The sequence below is a fragment of the Lolium rigidum genome, chromosome 6 (assembly GCF_022539505.1).
Source record: "Lolium rigidum isolate FL_2022 chromosome 6, APGP_CSIRO_Lrig_0.1, whole genome shotgun sequence".
Taxonomy (NCBI): Eukaryota; Viridiplantae; Streptophyta; class Magnoliopsida; order Poales; family Poaceae; genus Lolium; species Lolium rigidum.
In genome coordinates, this window is record NC_061513.1 from 357,633,613 (window position 1) to 357,640,041 (window position 6,429).

The window sequence follows — 6,429 nt, forward strand, 5'->3', positions numbered from 1 at the left end:
AGGTGATCCCTCGTCAATTGGCGCCGTCTGTGGGAAATCGCGACGCTGGATTTTGTTATCCGGGCGAGATCCGTCGAGTTCATCATCAATATCATCAGTAAAATTGAAGTCGAGAAAAAGAATCAAGTCGACCCTGGAAGAGCAACGGAGAAGCAACGGGTCTGGATTACGTATGAATAGAAGAAAGTCCGCGAGATATCGTCGAGACGAAGCAGCAAATTAATCAAAGCCGGTTGATTAGCTGGAACAAATCCCGATCCCGAGGAGACAATCAAGCAAACTAATCTACGAAGCAGCAAATTTTCACGGGAGAGCACAACCATCAGGTGCTTACGACGGGAGTCGACTACTCCGTGAGGACCGAATTCCACGATCAGTCTTGGATTACTTCTGGCATGTCCTATTCTATGCGCACGAAAGAGACATCTACTTCGTTGACTGAAAAAAAGAGAGAAAAAAAAAGAAGTTGGATCCGATCTGAGCAGCTCTTTTTGCGCTGCGGCACGTCTAGTAGAAGGATAGTTCTGATTCGATTCAGAGCCAATCTGGCGTCACCTGTTCATCTAGGAAGTTTCAGGATGGAAACACCGATTGGTCTTCAGGTCAATCAAAGGCTGGAGCCACCACGTGCAAGTTCCAGTTTAATCCAATGACATACATACTACTAAGTCAATGCGTTGGATTATGGGGTTCTCCTCAAGGTTTTGTTCGCCTTCTACTATTATGTGGATGCAGATTTGGTTATCCTGACCGACAGAGACAAGCCGAAAATTCGGGAGCGTGCTCACCCGTCGTGGACCCGCTACATTGACTACGTCCGCCACATCACATGCACCCTCTTCATCAACTATGTCCGCAAATACGCCGTCCAGGCGCCGCACGACTACATCGACTGTGTCCGCCGCACGACCTGCTTCACACCGACCCCATCACAGCCGATAAAAAAGCTAAGTTTTCCTCTTCCAAGTCAATGATTATTTACTTTTGCCACACCCAAATACTCCGGGGCTGTGCCACTACCTCGTTACCACAAATATACTCAGTTACTTGCTGAATTTCTCTTCTTCGGCTTAGTGGAATTATCTTCTCCGAAATATATCTTTTTCGGCTCAGTGGAATTATCTTTTCCGGCGCAGTGGAATTATTTTTTTCGGCTTAATTAATTTATTTTCTTCGGCTTAAGTGGATTTATCTTATTCGGCTCGGTGAATTTATTTTCTTCGGCTTACTGGACTGGTTTTCTTCGGGTTATCATGGTTTCTTCTAATATAATATTACCCGATGCGTTTCCGGGTCAATGGATTCATCTTCTATGGTTATTACTGGAACTATTTTTTTCGGGTCAATGGATTCATCCTCTATGATATCAGCGGATTCATCTTCTATGATTATTACTGGATTCTTCGGGCCAATGGATTCATCCTCTATGATATCGACGGATTTATCTTCAATATATGCTCTATATTTAATGGCGTAATCTCAGAAACTCAATTCGGCTCCCGGGGAGCATACGCTCCCATGTGCCAAAACATCACTCCCGCGTAATCTTCAATATGGATTCATCTCAAATACTTCATCTGGGATTCATCTTCATATATTATTGTCTATGACTTCATCCTAAATGGCTTCACCTTATATGATGCCGCGATTCTGTCAACTTCTTTCGACATCATGGCTAAACACTCGGGGGCTCGATCATGACTTCGCCTCGAGTAATAACTGTGGCACGGCATCTAAGCAACAATCATGACATCACCCCAGCAATGCTCGGGGGCTTGGCTATTTCTTCATCAATAATATGGCGGCATCTACTTTCGTTATTTGGTGGTTTCTACTTTGGCTAGATTTTTTATCTAAACTCGAAGACTTCATCATGCATCGACTTCGTCGTGTCCAAAAAGCTAAGTGTTCTTTTATTTTGCAAAAAGTTGATTATCGTTTACTTTCGTCGCACCCGACGCTCGGGGGCTGCGCGACATATATTCACTTTACATATCATCGAATCCGATCATCTGACACCGCATGAGAAAAAAGAGAGTCAAGGAAAAGATGGAAAAAAGTTTGTTTATTTGTGCAGGAGAAAGCAAATTTCAAAGTATACAAGTTCTTGAGCCTATGTCCGGATGCGCGCACCGGACCATAGCCTCGGGGGCTACTCCCATCGGGAGCGCTGGCCGCGCACCCGACGAAATCAAAAGAGAACCCGACGAAATCTTCTTCAGGGAGGAACCCGACGAAATCTTGAGAGAACCGGACGAAATTGTCTTCAAAAGAGAACCCGACGAAATCTTATTCAGGAGGTCCCGAAAAATTATCTTCAAGGAGGTCCCGAAGAATTTTCCTCAGGGAGGACCCGAAAAATTATCTTGAAGGAGGTCCCGAAGAATTATCCTCAAGGAGGTCCCGAAAAATTATCTTCAAAGAGGACCCGAAGAATTGTCCTCAAGGAGGACCCGAAGAAATTTTCCTGAAGGAGGAACTCGATGAAATTTTCATCAAGGAGGAACCAAAAAAAAAAGGTGGACAAATCTTCGGGTTCATTGACTCGTCATATTGTTCCGAGCAAGAGCATCGGTGATGTACCCGACAATATGGAATAACCAATATATTCGGCTGTCTCATTAAGCCCGGAAGAAAAATAGAAGAACCCGCAAAATGGGTCATTGCATCAGCCGAACAAGGCACTTGACAAAATATTCTCAGAGCGCCAAAGTCGCGAATAATCTCTGAATGCCGCAAAACTCTGCGAAGGTAAGACCCCGTGTCCGATCCTGTGTGGCGTGGCATCGCCAAAGACTGCGCTCTGCTACTTTTTCCACATCAACGAGATGTGAAGAAATATCCCGGCGGACGCGCTGTGGACCCGATAAAACATGGCTGGGGCTCGACGGATGGTAAGACCTTAAGCGGCACTGTCGAGTTAACACCGGTATCCAGAGATCATGTCCGGGGACGTGATCTTGAAGTAGGTTTTTGCGGATTGCCACTAGAGCAGTTAACTAGTACCTGATCCGTCAGATGAACTAGCCCCAATTACCATTATCCCTGTACAATATAGATATGGATGTCAAATAAAAGTAGCAACGGCCTGGAGTCGATAAAAAGAGGGGCAGCGCCAAGTTCTTTATCGAGTAGTACAACTTGAGTCTATGCCCAGGTACAAGCACCTGCGCATAGGCTCGGGGGCTACTCTTATCGAGAGTATTGTTCACCCTCCCGATAAGATACAAGAAAGAGGAAAAATTGTGGTGTCGATTAAAAGCAAGTTGAGCCTACAACCAAGTGCAAACACTTGGCTGTAGCCTCGGGGGCTACTCCCATCGGGAGCGCTGGCCGCGCACCCGATAGAAAAATAACTTCGACAGCATCTATGACAATCAAGGTTTGTAGACTCAACTCGATTCTACGACTCGAGTGGAGCCTACTCCCATCGGGAGTACATGGATTTCATCAAGTCTTCCAGAAATTTAGTTAAGTTCTTCATCGAGTAGTACAACTTGAGTCTATGCCTAAGTGCAAGCACTTATCCATAGACTCGGGGGCTACTCCCATCGGGAGCGCTGCCGCCCACCCGATAGAAAAATAATTTCAAGAATCGTCGACATCATCTACGCTATACATGATCTATGACATGGACCTCGCCTTTGGAGATGATTATGCTTGGAGTCTCTATGCAAGTCTTCGACTTCCCTAGACACTCGGGGGCTACTGACATGGGTATACCCTTCGGGTACCCATTATTGGTATACCTAGATCGGCTCGGCCCAATATGGAGAAGGCCCAACAAGGCAACCCGAAGAAGTAGTCGACTAGGACTCTTGTAAAACCCTAGGCTGGTTGCATATATAAAGCTAGTCAGGGCACCCGAAATAAGGAGGACAACAGATAGACAGCATAACTCCGCCTACGACGGCACCCTGTAAACACATCTATGATCATATACTGGATTGCTAGCAGCACGTAGGGATCCTCCACCGAGGGGACCCGAAGCTGGGTACGTCGTGTGCCTAATCTCGCTCCCGGAATCTCCATCGTCGCTCTCTCCCGAAACCCAAGTCTACAATACGTAGGCATTGGCGAGGTGATCCCAGGTCGAGTGAGAGAGACGAGTGAGTGAGTGAGGTGGGCCGCAGTGGCGCCACCGACCCGTTATGGGACAAGCCTTAGTGGGCTGTCCTAATGGGCCTTATGTCACATCCCAAAAATTTCCAAGTTTTGAAATGTGAAATAAAAATAAAATTAAGCTTGGTTGGTTATCTTGATTTAAAATTTACAATGATTTTTTTTTGTGTTACTTAATACTATATCCCAAAAATGGAATTTTCAAAAACATGCATTGCATTCATAAGCATCATGGCATCTTTGCATTCCTTAGGAAAAATTTAAGCGAAATTCAAACTTATAAAGAAACCTTAAACCCGAAGAAATGCAAATAAAGCCATATAGGCCTATGTGCCAAATTCGAATTTATCAAAATGTTTCCAAACTAAAAGTGGTTCCAAAATATTCTTCTTTGAATAAGGAATCCACTGATATTTTATTTGTATTTTTCTGACTTAGTTTGAATCACTTTTGATCAAATTCGGTTTTTAAATTAGTTCCAAATACTGAAGTAGAGAAAAGAAAAGAGTTTTGGTAAAAAAAAAAAGGAAGTGAGCGAGCGGGGCTCTGGCCAAGCCAACTCAAAACGAGCGACCCAGGCCAAGCCACCCACACGCGACGTACACGGCCGCAGTAGCGAGCGACGCAACAGCAAGTCAATCAGCGTTCGCGTTTCTTTAGGGCATCTCTAGCGGCGCGACGCATTTTAGCGTCCGCGTGCGTCCGTTTGCGTCTGCTTTTTTGGCCGAAAATGACCGCGAGTCCGTTTGCGGTGGGGGTGGCTCCAGCGGCACGACGCATTTTTTTAGGACGAATTATTTTTTTGAACTGAAACATAATTTACAAAAACTGAAACATAACTTACATACTTGAAAACATAAAAAAAAACCTAAAACGCCTGCTCTGCTGCGCATCGTGGCCGTGCTGCTCCTCGTCGCTGTTGAGCAAGATGATCTCCGGTATGTCCCACGGCCAGTAGCCATCCGGGGGAGCGTACGCCGGGCGCGATCGCGGTGCTCGAGGTTGAGGAGGCTGCGGCTGAGGCGGCGGTGGAGGCGCCCAGGGCTGCGGGCGTGGCGGCGGATGAGGAGCCCAGCCATAAGGCTGTGGCGGCGGTGGGGGAGGCGCCGAGCCATAAGGCTGTGGCGGCGGTGGGGGAGCGCCCAAGGCTGTGGCGGCGGTGGAGGAGGCGCCGCCGAGTCCGGGAGCGCTGTCGAAGGGGCTTCATCCGCGGACGGGCCCGGCGGCATGACGGCGGTGGCGTAGCGGGACAACGGCGGCTGCACGGGCGCGTCGTACTCGGAGACGAGGAGGCCGAGCTTGGCCATCTCGTCGTCCGTCATGTTGTCGGGGAACTCGAAGTTCCGGCCCTCCGCCATGGCCTGCTGCCATTCGTGGAAGACGAGGCCGACGTAGTCCTCGCTGTCGTCCTTCACCTCCTCGCTATGGTACGCGAGCGCCGCGATGTAGTCGTCATCGTCGTACACGGCGTAGGCTTCGTCGTCGTCGTCCTCGTCCTCGCGGTCATTGTGCTGCGGCTGCTCACGTCGCGTCGGCGCCTGGTGACGACGCGTCGGCGCCTGCTGACGACGAGCCGGCGGTGTAGGGCCGAAGGGATAATCCCTGTCGCCCATGAAGCCAGCCCTTCGTCTGCTGTCCGTCTCCGTGGACAGGTACGTACGCCAACTCTCCGAGTCGATGGCGTACGCCGGATCGCGCGGAGGTCCGCCGTCGGATATCGCCTCTGCGCCGGATCTCCTTGGTCCGCTCGGGCTCGCGCGCAGTGCTGGAGGGATGGGCACCCGGTGGCAGCTGAGCCGCCGGCCGCCGGGCGGCTGCATGCCGGACCGAGGCGTCGCCACGGCACCCATTTGCCGTGCATGAGCCTCCCACCGTGACGGGGAGCGCCACCTTCTTGCTGCCGCTGCCGGAGGCCTCGAAGTCGTTCTTCTTCCCCATGGGGCAGCGGCGGTTGTGGTGCGAGTGGAGCTGTGGGCGAAGGAGCAACGCGGCCGGCTGGACTTTTAAGGGCGGCCGCGCACGGGATACGATGCCATTGAAGACGCCGCGAAGCCCGGCCGCCGCCCGCCGGTGCACGCGCGGAACGGGAAGCTGCGGCATTCATGGCGAAGGCTGCGGCGCGGACGCGGAGCGCTGACCGCGGAAGCGATGGCCGCGGAGCGATGCCCTCCATGCGGGCTCGCTGCCGGGCGGGCCCGGTGGAGACCTGTTGGCTGCCAAAACCCACCGGCGGGCAGCGGCCTTGTCAACAACGCAGAGCCGGGGGAGCCTAGAGCTGCGGGCCGGCCGAGACCCCTCCGGCCGGCC

The 6,429-nt window shown here is 50.7% G+C and overlaps 1 pseudogene; it reads left to right on the forward strand.

Moving 5' to 3' along the window:
- The first annotated feature begins 578 nt into the window (after positions 1-578).
- LOC124665007 overlaps positions 579-6,429 on the forward strand; it is a 19,447-nt pseudogene continuing 13,596 nt past the window's right edge.